The sequence below is a fragment of the Polypterus senegalus genome, chromosome 14, assembly GCF_016835505.1.
Source record: "Polypterus senegalus isolate Bchr_013 chromosome 14, ASM1683550v1, whole genome shotgun sequence".
NCBI lineage: Eukaryota > Metazoa > Chordata > Cladistia > Polypteriformes > Polypteridae > Polypterus > Polypterus senegalus.
This window is the reverse complement of record NC_053167.1, coordinates 93,648,200-93,667,149: the sequence shown is the minus strand read 5'-3', so window position 1 is coordinate 93,667,149 and position 18,950 is coordinate 93,648,200. Positions and strand designations below refer to the sequence as shown.

Genomic DNA, 18,950 nt, shown 5'->3' with positions numbered 1-18,950 from the left:
CTGGAGGTTTTTAAACCCAAATTCAAGAACATATTCTTTCTACTCACCAGTACATCATTGCTACTCAAGGATTGATTACTTCTTTATAGATAATAACTTCTTGCCTAAGATTAAATCTTGTAAATACGATGCTATTGTTATTTCAGACCATGCTCCGATGATCTTGGAGCTGAAATTACTAAGCCCCATACACTCACCCCGCAGATGGCCTCAACCGCTTCTATTAGCTGACGAGAATTGTACTGAATTTATATCCAAACAAATTGAATTCTTTCTAGAGACAAATACATCCCCTGAGATCTCTGCAGGAATACTCTGGGAAACTCTTAAGGCCTTCTTAAGAGGACAGATTATCTCATATCTTTCCCACAGAAATAAATCCAGAGCGAAGAAAGTAGCAGAGATAAAAAGCGAAATTACTAAAATAGATGAAGAACATGCCAGACTACCAAGCGAGACTCTACATAAGAGGAGGCAGGCTCTACATTCAGAATTAAACCTCTTGACAACTAAAGAAACTGAACAACTAATTTACAAATCCAGACATCATTATTATGAACATGGAGAGAAAGCTAATAAGCTTTTAGCTCAACAAATTCACAAGCAAGATGTCAACGCAATCTCGTAATCACTAACACGAACGGAGATAAAATCATCGAACACAAAAATATAATGTACACTTTTAGAGACTACTATAAATCCCTATATACTACTGAGTTTAAAGAAGACAATATACAATCTAATGCATTTCTGGATACATTACAGATACCACAAATTGACGCTTTTAGTGTGGAGGAACTTCGATAAACCTCTGTCATTATCAGAATTACTGGATGCTATAAAGTCACCCAAGGTGGAAAAGCAGCAGGCCCTGATGGCTACCCTGCAGAGTTTTACAAGAAATTCTCCGCTCAGCTAGCTCCCTCCTATTAGCAACATTTACAGAAGCCAGAGATAACCAATCTCTTCCACAAACCTTTCGCCAAGCACTAATCACTGTCTTTCCAAAACAAAATAAGGACTTATTACAATGTGCATCATACAGACCAATTTCACTTCTGAATAACGAGGTTAAAATACTCTCTAAAATCATAGCTAGAAGGATGGAGAAAGTGCTCCCTCGTAATATCACAAGACCAAACTGGATTTATTAGGGGCCGACACTTATCTTCAAATCTTCGACGCTGTTTAATGTAATATACTCACCAACTAAATCAAACACCCCAGAAATATTATTATCATTGGATGCAGAAAAGCATTCGACATGATTGAATGGAAATACCTTTTACTATTTTGGAGAAGTTTGGGTTTGGCCCAACATTTGTGCATGGATTAAATTACTGTATACTAACCCAGAAGCTTCAGTTTGCATCAATAACATTTGCTCAGACTACTTTAAACTAGAACGTGGCACAAGACAAGGATGCCCTTTGTCACCACTGTTGTTTGCAATTGCCATTGAACCACTGGCAATACATTGTCGAAATACTGATCAGATAAAGGGGATTAGCAGAGAAGGACTGGAACAGAAAATCTCATTATATGCAGATGACATGGTACTGTATATATCGGACCCAGAAAATTCTGTGCCTGCAGTCTTAGCAGCACTCACAGAATTTCAAAAGCTCTCTGGTCTCAGAATTAATCTGAATAAAAGTGTACTCTTTCCGGTGAATTCTCAAGCATATAATATTAGATTAGACACCCTTCCTTTTATCATTGCAGAACAGTTTAAATACCTAGGGGTAAACATCACAAGTAAACATAAAGGTCTTATCAACAAAATTTAATGCCTGCATGGAAAAAATTAAACAAGACTTGCATAGATGGTCAACCCTTCATCTCACACTAGCTGGAAGAATTAACACTGTTAAGATGAATATTCTTCCTAAGCTCCTTTTTATTTCAAAACATACCAATATACATTAATAAATCGTTCTTTAAGCAATTAGATTCAACAATAACCTCATTTATTTGGAATTCTAAACATCCACGCATCAAAAGAGCGACCCTACAAAGACAAAAGGCAGAAGGCGGCATGGCTCTACCTAACTTCCAGTTTTATTACTGGGCGGCAAATATACAGTCGATAAGAACCTGGACACAAATAGAAGAACATACACAGTCATGGACCGCAATAGAAGTAAAATCCTGCAGTACTTCTTTGTATTCCTTGCTCTGTGCTCCAATAAACACACGCTATCGGCAATACACTAATAACCCAATTGTGCTCCACTCACTTAGAATCTGGAACCAATGTAGAAAGCATTTTAAGACGGAGAAGCTTCTTCTGTGGCACCCTGCAAGAGAACCACCTCTTTCAACCTCACAAACATATGCAGTTTTAATATCTAAAAAAATTTGGAATTAACTTGCTTAGAGATCTTTATATAGACAACGTCTTTGCATCCTATGAACAATTACATTCCAGCTACACATTTCTTTCACTATCTTCAAATCAGGAACTTTGTTAAACAGAACCTTCCAGATTTTCCTCATCTTGCACCCTCATCCACGCTGGAAAAATATTGCTCAATTTCAAGGAGTTAGACTCCATCTCTACAATATATAAAATCCTTTTACAATCCCTTCCTTTCAAAGATCCAAGAGGACACTGGGAAAATGACCTCTCAATTAATATATCAGAAAAGGAGTGGAAAGTAGCAATGCAGAGAATTCACTCAAGCTCCATATGCAAAGCATACAATTATACAACTCAAAATTATATATCGAGCACATCTGTCTTGACTAAAACTCTCAAAATGTTTCCAGGGCATGATCCAACCTGCGAGCGTTGCAGCCAAGCCCCAGCCTCACTGGGTCACATGTTCTGGGCCTGCACCAAATTAACATTATTCTGGACAAAAATATTTAATTACCTCTCAGACAGCCTTGGACTCACAATCCCTCCTAACCCATTAACAGCTGTGTTTGGGGTTCTTCCAGAGGGGCTTAAAGTGGAGAAAGACAAACAAATTGTGATGGCATTCACTACACTCTTGCAACGCAGACTTATTCTGATAAACTGGAAGAACCCAAACTCTCCTCTTTTAAGTCAGTGGGAAACTGATGTGTTATACTATTTAAAATTGGAAAAAATCAAAAAACATGGCAGGATCTAATCAGTAATATTTTAAAATAAGTTTATAAAGCACAGAGAATTTATTAATTTAGGTATTTTTACAAGCCTTAAATTTTACACCGTTTGGCTTGCTCTCTCTCTCAGGGTGGGGATCGATCTGTTCTTAACATAATTCTTTTTTTTGTAAAAACTTGATTGCTATGTATTGATTGTAATAAAATTAATAAATAAAAATAAAAAAAAAAAAAGAATATTCCAATCTGCCTTCAGCAATGATACCCTTGCCACATGATGACAGTCTTCCAATTTCGAAACCATCAGAGGATTGGACCTTAGACGGACCAGATGAAGAAACTGCAATACAGGGTACTGACAGTCACATTGACCCGGATTTTGAACTGTGCTCATCAGGGCTGTGGAGTCGGTAGATAAATGCTCCGACTCCTCAGTTTCTAAATCTTCCGACTCCGACTCCCCGACTCAGACTCCTCTGTATGTATATACTATGCTAATGTATTTTCTACATCCATTGAAGGAAAGGAAGGCAACATACATGTCATTTCACCACAGAACTACTGGCTAGGAAGCCAGCACTCTACTATAATGCCAGATTAAAGACAAACACAATTGATTGGCGGCCGCAGATTGCTGGTGTCCACATGGACGGGCAGATCCAGCTTGCCGAAAATCTCGACCACCGCCCCCATCCAAAGTAATGTGATGCCTCTGTCTGCTGCAGTGGCTGTCTCCTCTGTCAGCCAGCCGGAAGTTTAGTGCATTGTGTCACTCACCGGCCAGCTGATCAGCAGAACGAGCCTCTGCTGGAGACAGGTAGGGAGATCTGTGTTCTCGGCTCCTTCGGCCCCCTTCACTAGCGCATAGCGAAGGGGAGCCGACGGAGGTGAGAACACACCAGATGATTTTTCAGGTGTTTGACGCGCAATGACTCGTTGAACGGACGAAAAATCGGCAGTGCATCTGTAAATGTATGGGGGGCTTTAGGCTAGGTTCACAGTTCCCTGTATCAGTGGAACACGACACAATGGAAAGCGGTGCCGCACCTTACCTGTGCATTACATCCCATATAGTGACGCATACAGTCAATGAAAAGCATGCTTCATGGTTACTTGACATGTTCGTTTTGTGGTAACATTATGCACTGCATGCATTGGGCTTTATTCTTACAGCAGAGAAGTAGTTCATTATGACTGTTTGTGAATTGGGACATTTCAACTTACGTTTTTAATTCCCATTTAAATTTAGTAGGAGTGTGCTCATCAGGCGATCCACATCTGATAACACTGTCTGAATTGAATGATTTGGTCAGAGATTTGGGTCTTTTTAAAAGCAAAAGCCGAGCTTCTGCGTTCGAGGCTGCAGGAATGGTGTTTGTTGTGACCTGGTATGAAAAGTTCTGTGTTTCGAGGCCGACATCATGATATAACCACATTTTTTGCACAAGTCGACAGTCCATGTTTCTGTTGTGACAGTGAAGGTTTGTTCTCGGCCTTGGGTTGTGATCACAACCTAGAAGAGTGGCGTCTCTTCATTGATTTGTCAATGTTAAGCCTGAAAGCTGTTCTGCTACACAATGGCAACGTTTATCCTTCAGAACTAGATGGCTATGCAGCACACATGAAAGAAACGTTGGAGAATATGGAACTGTTGCTGAAGCACGTCCAGTATAGCAGGTACAACTGGAATATCTGTGGAGATCTTAAAGTGGTTGCTCTGTTACTAGGACTGCAGCTCGGCTATACAAAGTACTGTTGTTTCATCTTTGAATGGGACAGCAGCCGGAGCCAAAATTTGCACTATTCTTGACGGAACTGGCTACTCCGTAAAAAGTTAGTTCCAGGACAGAAAAATGTGTGACATGAATCGCTTGTCGACCCGGCAAAGATGTTTTTGCCTCCTCTTCACATAAAAGTGGCACTCATGAATAATTTCGTGAAAGCACTGAACAAGGAAGGTGAAGGTTTTCGTTATTTAAGACGGATGTTCCTAAGAATAACTGATGCCACGATCAAAGAGGGCATTTTTGTTGGCCCCCAGATCAGACATGGTGCTTATGCAAAACATGACTAAATACGTTATTGTCAGTAAACATATAAATGTCTATATCTCAGAGTTCCTACGTGATGCAGTAAAACCAAAACACTATATTTGCGCATACCCAGTAGGTACCTGTCACAATCAGCAAAAACTTTTCAGGAAGCAAGACCTTTCAAAAAAAATGTTGTTCAGTGTAACGTCTTGCATCACAATTATCTACTGCAAACATTCCATATTTGAGTAGAACAGCTCCAGTCTAATTCTGCATAGGTTAGAATACACTGGCTATTTGCAAGGCACAATGCACACTGTTACAGCATCATTATGGAATGAGCACAGTATTTCATCACCAGCATTATAACAGACAAAACCATATCAAATGAAGTGGCTGGAAAAAAATCCTGAAAACAACTTGGGTTTTGTCAAAAAAATAACAAAAATATGATACCAGTATATGGCCATGACAAAATCAGCAAAAAAGGTGTCATGTTTTAACATGAATTGATAAACACTGGTCAAATCTTAAAATAGTTTAAAAATAGTTAAAAACAATAAAAATTTAATTTTGTAATACTGACAGCTACATTAAAATACAATTAAAATAGAAATAATTGCAAAAAAAGTCATCTGGTGTTTTTGTAAGGTTGCACACAACTGGTGCATCTCGTATGTTGTGCAGTTCTTGAAATCAAAGAAATTAAATTATTAAAGTCTTAAAAAGCATTACTGCTTAGCACACAAGTTACTTAACGTGTGAATGTTAAGAAAAAGGAGTCACATGTACTGAAAGTTGTGCTTTGTTTAGTATAGCTGCTGTGTACTAAACACCACCACCCCCTCAACTCCATTTCCCCCCAAAGTCAGTAAGCATCTGTTCATTCCCTCCCCTTGCAATCTGCCAAACTGATTTTCTGACAGCCATCAATCAGATTGTAACATGCTGATCACAACACCCATGGGGATGTTATTTGCCCTCAAATGCTGCAGTGAGCAAGAACAAAACATGGGACCTCTTTACAAAAATGCACTTTTTAATGCAGCCACCTGACATCCAACAAAAGCCAGATAAGGTCATGCTACAGACGTTATTCCAAAGAACCATTTATTAAAATAAAAATAATTTTCATGCACTAGGAGTGCACTGTGAAAAAAGTGAGGAAATTCTATAATCCTTTACACCCCCAGGGTAGGAGCAATTAATATGCATTCAATCTGTAGGTTTTATAAATGGCTATACAAATTAACAATTAAAAATTATATAAGTGCTGGTGGAAAGGTTTGCAAATCACATGCAAAACATACACATATTGCAACAGTGTCTGTCTGGCATACCAAGGTAAAATAAAGAACTACCCTATTACAATGGAATGTTTTCATTTGCTTTCAAATAGGATTTTTTCCAAATAGATTTGAATTATATTCAAAGAGTGATGTTCATTGTGACAACCCTAACACTTACTGAAAAATCTGTCCAGGAATGACTGCTAATCATAACAATAACACTGATCCTGATTTTGATTTGACCCTTTACTTTACAACTTAGAATAGGAGCTTGGTACTACAGAAAGCACAGAGACAGATAAAGGACTCATTTCCCATAATCGTGTCTCTTAGTGTAATAGTTTTCCCACTTATTGCTAGTTTCTTGACATTTGTTTTGTTTTGTTTATGGTTATTGTTCCAACTGCATCTTTAATTGTTTGAGTTACGGTAGCACAGTGGTTAGCGGATTGTCCATTTCAGAGAACTCATAAGCACTAAAAGACATTTCATCCACTCCAGAGCTTTTACAATCATTTGACTCTGATGTGATTTGATTTGGAAAAAGGATTTTAGTTATTTGGATCAAGGACTTTGCTGGAAGGAAATCCAGAAAAGTAAAATTTTGAAAAGCAAGCATTTGTCTCTGTTAATATTAAGAATGGCCTATGCTGTGTTTGATATTCCTCTTATTGTAAGCATTTCTATTTCTAAGGTTTCTATAGTTGACTTTTCAAAGCTTGGTTTGAGATGATTAATTAAACACAGTGGCACAGATAACAAGTAAAGATAAGTGTCGATACAGCATATTTTGTCTCTCATGATTACTGAGAGTAAGTCCATTTTTTCTGTTCTTCACATGTTTGCAAATTCATTTTAAATCTATAATATTCTTTAGTAGTCATTTTGTTTACTTTCTGTCTCTAAGACCTTGAAATGGATGCGTTGCGTGTTTTGTGTATGCAGGGACCCAAAAATGCCCCTAGCCCCTAACCCCCTTAATTTATCTTAGGGGGCCCCAATTTCCGTTGCAAGAATGTCTGTCATGAATGCTACATTTAATGTTGTTAAAGAAAAAGTAACCAGTGCCGTTTTAATAACTCATGAAGGTTTAAATGCAAAAAAAGAAAAAAAAAATGAAAGGGGGATAGGACAGTGATAAATAGCAGAAAATTTGAAATGTTGATTAAATTAACATTGGCATGCTTAATTTAGAGGGGTTACTGAACTGTGGAATCTGAAGGACCGGTTCACACACTATGAATAAACTGACAAAAAGTGTTTTGCAGAACTAGCAGTGAATTTAAAAAAAAAAAATTCTATAATGTGCACTTTATTATTTTTTTTAATGTATTTATTTTAATTGCCTTATGCATCTCACATTTATTTTGCATTTTATTTCCTTTTCTTAAACTAATTTAGATTTTTTTTTTAAATTTACTTTATTCCATTACTTTTCAGTTTTCTGTACAAATGTGTTTGTCTTGTCTTAGTTTACTAATACATATGCATAGCGTTAAAAAGTCTGATGTCCATGGTGTTGCTTGGCATCCAGCAAAGGGTGGCTGTGTCCAATGAACAGAGGAAACAAGCAGCACAAAGAAATACTGATGTAATAGCTAGAATTTCTGACGAAGAAAGGCAACAGAACCACAAAGATATGCGCTAGAATGTCAAATGAACAAACGCAAGAAAAGAAAGAGGGATGTAATGATTAGCATATACTGTATATGGTGAACAGATTAATAGAGGTTCTCAAATACACCACATAGTTGAAACTGACACATATTACACCAGTTTTAACAAACTTTGATATATGAGTTACATGAAATTTTTATATAATCAAAAAATGTCATGTTAACGAATTAAAAAATCTATAGTGCTCTAGGCTGCCTAAGGCATTCTCATTTTTCTACTTTGTTTCAGACATTAGGTCTTCTTTTAAGACAGAAATATAATTTGAAGTTGAATGAAACATCAAATTTTAAATAAGACACCGAAAAGGCAGTGGGGTGAGCACTCTTGCATGGACCCTATAAAGATAGTGAAGAGTTAAAATAAGGCTTCTACACCACTTACACTAATACTCATGTTTACTCTAACAGTATATGTTGCAGTATGTATGCACTGCCATCTGTGTCATAGATGGTAGTTTGATTTTAAATGCAGTTTTAAATGAGGAAGACACTATGTAATCACACTACGTTACAGTGTAGACGTATGATTGGATAGTCATCTGATTTTCATTAATAAGAGTCTTATGTAGTTTTATACAGGTGCATCTCAATAAATTAGAATATCATGGAAAAGTTAATTTATTTCAGTAATTTAATTCAAAACTCATATACTGTATAGATTCATTACACACAGAGTTATATATTTCTAGCATTTATTTCTTTTCATTTTGCTGGTTATGGCCTACAGGTAATGAAAACTCAAAATTCAGTATCTCAGAAAATTAGAATTTTACATAAGACCAATAAAAAAAGACTTTTAATACAGAAATGTTGGCCTACTGAAAAATATGTGCATGTACGCACTCAATACTTGGTCGGGCCTCCTTTTGCATGAATTACTGCATCAGTGTGGCATGGCATGGAATGGAGGCGATCATCCAGTGGCACAGCCGTGGTGTTATGGAAGTCCAGGACGCTTTGATAGTGGCCTTCATTGTCTGTATTGTTGGATCTGGTGTCTCAGCTTCCTCTTGACAATATGGGGTTTAGGTCTGATGAGTTTGCTGGCCAATCAAGCACAGTGATATCATGGTTATTAAACCAGGCTTTGGTACTTTTGGCATTGTGGGCAGGTGCCAAATCCTGCTGGAAAATTAAATCAGCATCTCCATAAAGCTTGTCAGCAGAGGGAAGCAAGAAGTGCTCTAAAATTTCCTGGTAGACGACTGTGCTGAGTTTGGATTTGGTAAAATGCAGTGAACCAATACCAGCAGATGACATGGTCATGAATAATCACTGACTGTGGAAACTTAACACTGGACCTCAAGAAACTTGGATTCTGTGCCTCTCCACTCTTCCTCCAGACTCTGGGACCTTGATTTCCAAATGAAATAAGAGGACTTTTGACCACTGAGCAACAGTCCTTTCCGTTTTCTTCTTAGCCCAGGTAAGTCCATGTTGTCTCTGGTTCAGGAGTGGCTTGACACAAGGAATGTGACAGTTATACTCATGAAACTCCCCCAAATTCTTGAATGGGCTGTGTACTTCACAATCCTCTCAAGGCTGCGGTTTACCTGTTGCTTGTACACCTTTTTTTACCACATTTTTTCCTTCCACTCAACTTTCCAATAATATGCAGTGATCCTTCGCTATATCGCACTTTGACTTTCGCGGCTTCACTCCATCGCGGATTTTAAATGTAAGCATATCTAAATATATATCATGGATTTTTTGCTGGTTCGCAGATTTCTGCGGACAATGGGTCTTTTAATTTATGATAAATGCTTCTTCAGTTGGTTTGCCCAGTTGATTTCATACAAGGGATGCTATTGGTGGATGGTTGAGAAGCTACCCAATCAGAGCACGTATTACGTATTAAATAAAACTCCTCAATGATATACGATAGGTTTCCTGCATGGTGCTTCACATACTTAAAAGCTCTAACAGCACCTATTGATTTTGGATTGTTTGCTTTTCTCTGTCTCTCCCACTCTCTCTGACATTCTCTGCTCCTGACGGGAGGGGGTGTGAGCAGAGGGGCTGTTTGCACAGAGGCTGTTTGCCTAGAGGTTACCAATGCTCCTCTTAAAAATGCTGAAAGACTACCTTCACATTGCTCCCTTCCTTGCGGCTGCTTTATCACGGTGCTTCGCATACTTAAAAGCCTGTACAACAGCACATATTGATTTTTGATGGTTTGCTTTTCTCTCTCTCCGACATTCTCTGCTCCTGACGCGCACTCCTTTGAAGAGGAAGGTATTTTGCATTCTTTTAATTGTGAGAAAGAACTGTCCTCTCTGTCTTGTCATGGAGCACAGTTTAAACTTTTGACTAAAGGGTGTTCATGTCTAGAGGGCTCTAATAATGTTAAAAAAACGTATTTAGAAGGTCGTAAACAGGTTTTCTATGCTCTAACTGCAAAAATATTAGATTTATAAATAAAGAATCCTACTGGAAATTCATTTATCGCTGTAGAGTCTGGAACGGATTAACTGCGATAAACAAGGGTTTACTATGCTTGGATACAGTGCTCTGTGAACAGCCAGCTTCTCTAGCAATGACATTTTGTGGCTTACCATCCTTATGGAGGGTGTCAATGACTGTCTTACGGACAACAGTCAAGTCAGTAGTCTTCCCCATGATTTGTGTGGCCTACTGAACCAGACTGAGAAACCATTTAAAGGCTCAGAACGCCTTTACAGGAGTGTTTTGGGTTAATTATATGAGTGGAGTGTGACACCATCAGTCTACAATATTGAACTTTTTCACAATATTCTAATTTTCTGAGATACTGAATTTTTGGTTTTCTTTACCTGTTGGCCATAATCAGCAAGATAAAAAGAAATAAACACTTGAAATATATCACCCTGTGTGCAATGAATAGATGTAATTTATGGGTTTCACTTATTGATTTGAATTACTGAAATAAAGTGTTTTTCGATGATATTCTAATTTACTGAGATGCACCTGTAGAAATCTTGAACCTATCAATTTTGCAATTTTATTTCTGCTTGCAAAAAGTGCAGCTTAAAGAATCTTTCCTTTAAAATGTTGCTGATTAATGTAAAACCTTATATAATTGCGTTACCCAGAATTTTCAGAATAAAATACTTTGCATGCTTGATTTTAGTGCCACTGCGTTATTTTTAAAATATTATAGGTGAAAATAAGTTTTAAGTAGCAATAAAAATTCTAGTTTTTAATGCCAGTTTTGATTTTTTTTTTTTAAACTATTCAGCTCTCCTGTTGTCACGAGAGTAATAAAATCTGATTACTGTACAGGTCAGGACTTAAGGGACTGGGGACAGTATGACAGTGAGCTTTAATTGGAATGAAACTAAGCTGCTTTCCCTGTTATAGCTAGTCTTACTGTTAAGACAGAGGAGGAGTCTGGATGGATTGAGGACGACTAAGTTATTTAGGTTGAATCAAGACACTATATCTTAAACTAATGTGGTATTAATAAACTTCTTGATTATGTTGTTGGGATTGCTTTAACTGAACACATAAATACATAGCACTTCCAGCAAAATTTGATTAATGGATGCTGTTTTGCTAGTTTGCTGTGTATCCGTAGAAAACATATCAAGGCCTCATTTGTTGAATGATATGTGTCTATGAGTAATTTGCTGTCTGGCTGTGTGTTCTGCAGCTGCAAAATTCAGCTCAAGTAATGTACTGTATTGGGGAAGAAGTTGGGGTGATGGAGGTCAGCATTATTTTATATGATGACTTGGGTAGAGATTGGCTTTAGTAGGAAAGCTTCTAGATGCATTCCTTTGATACTGTTTTTAGTGTATTGTTTTAAACATAGAAAGTACTTGTCCTAGGTGATTAAAAAAAAAGATTAAAGCCATGAAAATATTACATTGTAATGGAACCAATGTTTATAGGATCATTATTGTCAAATATGTAGAGGATAGTGAAATTCTTACTTGCATATACACTTGACATTTACTGATCCTTTCTTCGCTGTGGTATTCATTACACAAGGGTGTTTTGTATTTTATTTAAACAGACCTCAGTGCTTCAGACCTAAGTTGGTTTCTGTTAGCCTCTTTAAATACCATTTGATTTAACTAAAAAAAAGTATAGTTAATAAATACTAGCATAGATTGATTTCAGGCATATACCTTAATGCCCTGCAAGACAAAGGCAGAATCACTCACTATTGTTTTCCTTGCACAGTTTTAGCAGATATTGAAGTTCACAATGGTACTGACAACTGAGGAGCATAAGAGGCAGTAATACAGGCTGTACAACACTGCAACATTTATCAATTGAACAGTGCATAGAAAACCATGTCTGAATCTATTTAGTAGTGTTTCCTTGGGAATTGTGTGCATCACATGCCATGCTTATGTTAGTTATGGTAAATTGGTATTCTTTATATTACCAAATACCTCACCAGACCTACTGATCAGAGAAAGGCATATACTCTGGTCACTCAGGTCTTAGAATGCTTGAGTTGAAATGCATAACAATGTACTTGCCCACTGTAGGTACCATGTGCAAGTCATATTTATTTGAAATTGTTGTTTTAAAAAAAGATAATTATAAAATAATGGAACTGCATTTGAATTTTCTAGTGAATAATAGTTGAGTTGGCTCCAAGTCTTTGCAAAATTCAAATGCTTTCATTCCTCATACTTGTACATTATTGTAATGACAGACATGTGACTGCAACCAGCAAAGGCATGCACCATTAACGGTGAATACCTGATAAGCCACTGTTTAGTGTTGGGATACAAGAATAAACTGGAGTACTAAGATAAATACCTCAGGGAACCTAATAGTATAAATAAACTAATTGAAGACAGTCACCCTTTGGGGATTTAAATGGTGGTTCCTATAAATGAAGTCATGAATATTTTACTTTCTCTGTGTGCATTATGTGTTTTTCCACCAGGCTTTCTTTGAGCAACCACTATACATGAAGTACTTATTAAGTAAATTTAAGTTTAATATGAGGGAGCAAAATTAAAAGCAGTGTTAGGGTAGCAGACAAGATCCTAGTTAAAGTAGGTCTGCACTGGGGATCTTCTTTAAATCCTTACCTCTTTGATCTGGTTATGGAGGTGTTGAGTCATGGTATAAAAGGCTAATGCCCCTGTTGCTTGCATTTCCACACCTCCTCACCATTCAACTGACCTTCCCTTCACACATGTTTTCTGTCCTGTTCCTACTGACCTTAAGTCCTCTCCTCTCTAGAGCATATCTCCACCTCTGCAGGGTCTCCTCAACCGGCTCCCTACTCTTGTTACAGATCACAATATCATCCACAAACTCCTCTCTAATCAACCTGTCCATCACCATTGCAAATAAGAAAGGGGTCAGATCCGTTTCCTGATGTAATCCCATCTCCACATTGAATGCATCGGTCACTCCTAGATTTAACATTTAGCATATAAGCTACAAAATAGAAACATTGTCTTTGTAGTTTTACATACAGTAGTATTCCCTTGGCCACCATCAGGTTATTGCAGTTTTGACTTAAACCAGTTCTTAGGCCAGGCCTTTGTTCGGCGAAGTTAGCTTCTCTGACATAACACAGGACTTGTACATAAACCTAGACTTACTCTTAGTGTGACAGTTTAATTCCTTAAATGTCTTTGGAAAGTGGGGTGAAAACCAGAGCACCTAGAGGAAAACCTATATAGATGCAAGAAGAATTAATACTCTTGATAGCTGTGTCAAGTTTGAAATCAACTGGCTATGTCATCCTGTTAACAATAATAATTTTTCAATAAAAATCTAATCTGAAATCATTTAACGTAGTACTAGTTCTGTCTATATCAGATACACTACTACTCTCACTTTCCTTCAAAAGCAATGTAGTTTATATTATTTTTAAAAAAAGTTGGATTTTTCAATTTTTTGTGCATCACTCCTCAACAGTGGTATCTCAACTAGTGCTAAATATGGATACTTTTCAAGGTATTCTATTGAAGTTGTGAATTTGATTATCATGACAACCTTAGTATACATCAGTGTCTAGTTTCCAACAGTGACTAATTGAGCTTCTCTATTTGCTGTATCCATTATAAAATAAAATTTATTAGTCAGTGTTTGAAAACATCCATTTTGGTCAGAAGCTTATGTTCCAGATCATGAAGCTGGTTTGAAGCAGTCAGCTTTAATAATGATTTATGTAATGTGTTAAGGGTTACTTTGCCTTTCAGAGACATGCTGTTAATTGTGTTCCTAAAACAGCGCACTTCATTGCTTAAAAAAAATTGGCATACATTGTGTTTATGGTACTTGTTAGGCTTTTGCATCTACGGAAAGATCAATTATTACAATAAACCATGATGAAACTTATACGGCATGTTTTAATTGTACAGGTATGTGGAGTGACAAGGTTGCAGTCTGCAATTCTGAATATACTAATGGGTGACATAAGTAACAAAGTTAAAGCCAGTTTTTTTATAAGGCTAATTTTGCATGAGTTGCTTGCAGTAACTGTCAGTATGCTACTAATTATTTACTTGTTTATGTGGTCATTGTTACATGTGTAGAGTACAGTGAAATTCGTACTTGCATTTGTAAATTTGTTCATTGAGCAATATAACTGGAGTGAAGTATACTTTTGGTGTGTGCTCTTCCAAGCAGTCTATGGCATCAGCTTTAGTTTAGAAAAAGTGCCTTTGTAAATCAAAAATTCATCAAGGTTTTCTCTAAGTAAATCATAAAATATGTAAGGGAGAAGAATTTTAAGAAGGATTAACTAGGAGCTGAAGAGCATCTACTGTAGAAGTAGTATTTACCTAAAGAGGACAAAGGAAACTCTGGTATATTAGACCTCTTAATATACATAATATGTTCTTACCACGGAGTTAGTGAAATACCTTTTAAACAGCATAGGAGTTCTGAAATATCTAGCCTTCAGGTGAAAAGTTTGATTTAAAAAAAAAAAAAAAAAAAAAAAAAAATTTAAACAGCAAATGTCCCAAACATTAAGAAGTGACTTTATTAACAATCCTGATTTTATTTATTTATTTTTTGTAAATTACATGCTTCACATAAAAGTATCCTGGATAATCTTGGTATTTTTTATAATTTTGTTTTATTGATTTTAATTAGTAGCAGATAACATTCCATACAATCGAGTCAAACTTAACAAAGCAAAGCAGAATACTTTTTTTTTCCCACCATAACTGCCAGTGTAGACTCCACTACATTTTTGTTTTCCATTCGCTTATTTTGAACTTGAATTCATCATGATTTCATTTAACTCTGGCACTGTAAGTGATTCTGAATTTGTTTGGATAATCTGTTAAAGAAGAAATATGCCAGATTAAAAATAGGGTTCACAAGTGGTCTGGTTTGAGCCAAACAGATATTGCAAGATGAATCATGACTCATCTTCAGAGAGCACACACCACCATGTGGTCAGCCTCTGCCCTGAAATAATAATTAGAATGCTAGATTGGAATTGAATTGCTCGCTGCTCTAAAGAGTGTAGTTTGAGGTCCACTGTCTAGTGGTAATCCTAACAAATTATTGGTAATTACCTTTCACAGGTGGGACACTCTTGCCTATGTTTTAACCACTAAAACCAAATTAGTGTTCCTTAGCAGTAAGTGCCATCACCTCCTAGACTTTCTAGAAAATCTGGGTTTTTTTTTTTTTTTAGCCATTTCCTTCTCAGTGACTGAACTTTAACTTTTTATTTTATAATAATTCATGTTATTGGCATTGCTTCAACCTAAGTCCAGCTGCCCTTCTCTCATTACATCAAGAGTCGGGTGTATGAACAGGGCTGTTCTCTGGAGTGTATTATGTACAATGACATTTGATGAAGAGTTTGTTAATATCATCAAAACCCTTTTTTACTCCCTTTCAGCAGTTATGTTTCCTAATTTCAGACATCTCCCAAGTATTTAGCTATTACAAAAGTGGTAGACAAGGTGGTCTACTTACATACATCCTTTATTTTTTTCTTTGTGTCACCTTTTACAGTCTGTTCATTTCCTTTTGTAAATTGGGATGGATTTCCCCAACACTGTGCTGTGTACCCTGAAGAAATCTTGCTTTACACTAAAGATATCCTGACCTTTCTGGACAATGTTTCTTTGGATCTCCCCCACACCCTTGACTTATTTAATTCCTTACTAAAAATGCTCTCTTTGGCCATCTGTACAGGTGCCAAGGACATTTAGATACTTAGGCATTGTAGTTACTTTATTAGTATAGAAGATGGCAGACTTCAGCTTGTTGCTGTCTTCTTAGTCCTTTCTTCTCCTGGATTTCTATTCATGAAAGACTATTATTAAAATGAGTGTTATTTCTCATTTTGATTTTTTTCATCGCTGTGCTTCCCTTCGTACTTTTTGGACATTGTAAGATCTTTTCATTTCCCTTTATATGGGATGCAGGAAGACCTTGTTTTAAGCATTTTATGTTGGACATGTTTTTGGGGACTGTCAATTCCCTCCTCCTTCATTTACCTCCATCTGGGATTTCGTCCTTAAGATGTGGTGTTATGTCTTACCTACCACCTGTTTTTGATGCCTGTTTCTCTGTTTCTCCCCAATTCAATGTTTATATCCACCTATTATGTAGCTTTGTTTACGAAAATAAAAAAATTCAAAATGTCTTCACCACTACACTTAATTTAGAAATGAGACCTCTCATCCTCTCCTCCTTTACTGTGGAGTGCTATAATTAAATATATCTCTCCTTCCTCCAAAAATCATTATCCTGAACATATTCAGCATAAGGTTGTATACCATCTGCATGATATTCCACAAAAGGGTTGTGCTGTAGGTTTTTCCACTAACCTCTACTTCCACATTTGTTCTGTAAATGACCCGATACATTTTTGGTACTGTCCATGTCCCTCCCTTTCATTTTTTTTGTTTGATTATATACTTGATTCTTTTATCACCCCATATCTTTCTCACTCTGAACCTCTCTGCCCTTATTTTCATCTCTATACTGCAGCAGAGACTTTTCTCCTTGTACACTCTGTTGTATCCAAGCTGGTGCTGGCTGCTTGTTAGAAATCCCCTGACTCTCATCTAATTTCTGGAAGTCCTTTTATTATATTCTGGTTTTTCTCTTAACTGTCTGTGTTGTAGCTGGATGGGTCATCTGGTTCCATTGTTAAGTAGCTATCTTCTACTAAACTCGTTAAGGTGATTGAAGATGCAGATATCTTTTAATCCTTGCAATTTTGCTTCACATCCTTTTATTAGTAATCTTGCTTGGTGACGCAATTTCTGCTTTCTCTCATGAATATCCATGGCATTTCCCTTATTCCCTTCTGCATGTTAATTTTTTAAACTTATTACTCCCTTTCCTGTATTTCAAGTTTAGACCATGACTTTTTACAGTATATTGCTTATAAAAATATTAACTTAGAGCATTATTTGCTCCAGCTTGTGTTTTTTTTAAGACAAGTCATGTTTGTAAGTGTATAATCAGTTAGTCATGTTAGATTCCATAAATAGTGGATTTGAAATAAATTGGGATATTTTTCACACCACAAGTGTTTTGCATTTTGACTTGGCTGATGAAAATATTGAAACAAAGTAAATTGTAGTGGTGGCTCTGTGGCTAAGCATCTGTGCTGGTATCTGGAAGGTTGCTAGTTCACATCATATTAATGCCAGAAAAGATCCTACTCTGTCGGGCCCTTGAGCAAGGCCCATAACCTGAAAATTATTCTGGAGTGCTATACAATGGCTAACCCTGTGTTCTGATCCCCAAAGGATATGCAAAAGACAATTTCCCCTTGGGGATTAACAACGTATATAAAATTAAAAAAAATATTAAACATTACTATACTAGATTAAACAGTCAATAGTAACAATTGTACTTTTTATTTTCCATAAAACATCGTAAGACTAATGATTTTATTTTTTTAATGCAAGTTGTGTAAATATACCATCAGTTTGTCATTTGGTTTCAAGATTAATGTTTGAAGTAAGTTTACAGCCTAGTGTAAAAGTGAAAATATTTTTCCCTTGATAATCCTTTGTTCTCCACTGGTATCCTTCATTGTCAAATTACTTATAGACAGAACATAACATTTTGGCTAGGCATTGTCCAGTGCTGGTTTTTTGATTTGTTATTAATACAAAGTCTATTAAAAAAAGCTATTATGTTATGCTTGTGTATGTGAAGTAGGAAGATTAGTATCATGCTCTGGTTCTAATTAAATGTCTTCTGATAAGATCATTAAATTATTTTATAATGTCTAATACAGTGCAAGTTACCTTCTTTGAATATAATTATTAAGGTTTGTAGTTCTGTATTAATAAGGTGAATAAACTTCAGTTCTCAGTAAATGTTTTGGAGCTGATCAAGTAATCATTTTAGAACCACTGGTATGTATTGAAGAGTTTTAGTTATTGTGAGAAATCATTTTTCTAGTCCTGATATGAATGCATTATGATAATTAGTTTCCGTAATGCTGACCGCGTGAATGACATCCTTCATTTTGAAAATTTGTGATTAGTTGAGGAGCTTCAGCCGTCAGCATGCTCTATCAGCTAGAAAAGATTTTGCTCAATAGAAGGTAATTTTTTTTATGTATATAAGAAAAAACAAAACTCCCTCCTAGAAGTGAATGGTACAGGGTTAAATAATTAAATAGTTGCAATATCAGAGTTTTCCTTTGGATAAATGCATACAACTGTAACAAATGTTTGTGGAAAATCATTAGGTAAATATGACAGTCTAAGAAATAATTGCAGCAACTCAGTCTACTGAAGCACAAAGTAAAACATGTGACATTAGACAGATGAATCACCCTTCTGTTAGCCAAGTTCAAAACGCCTGTTTTCCTTATTCATTGTAACTGCATTATATGCATTGTAGAACAATGTCAGTGATATAGCTATTATACATGTATTTCTTTTAATATGTTA

General features: G+C 36.3%; 1 protein-coding gene across 11 annotated transcripts in view; it reads left to right on the top strand.

The window, feature by feature from the left end:
- The window catches only part of ssbp3a (single stranded DNA binding protein 3a), a 206,700-nt gene that overhangs the window by 77,486 nt on the left and 110,264 nt on the right, over window positions 1-18,950 (top strand). The window lies entirely within an intron of this gene.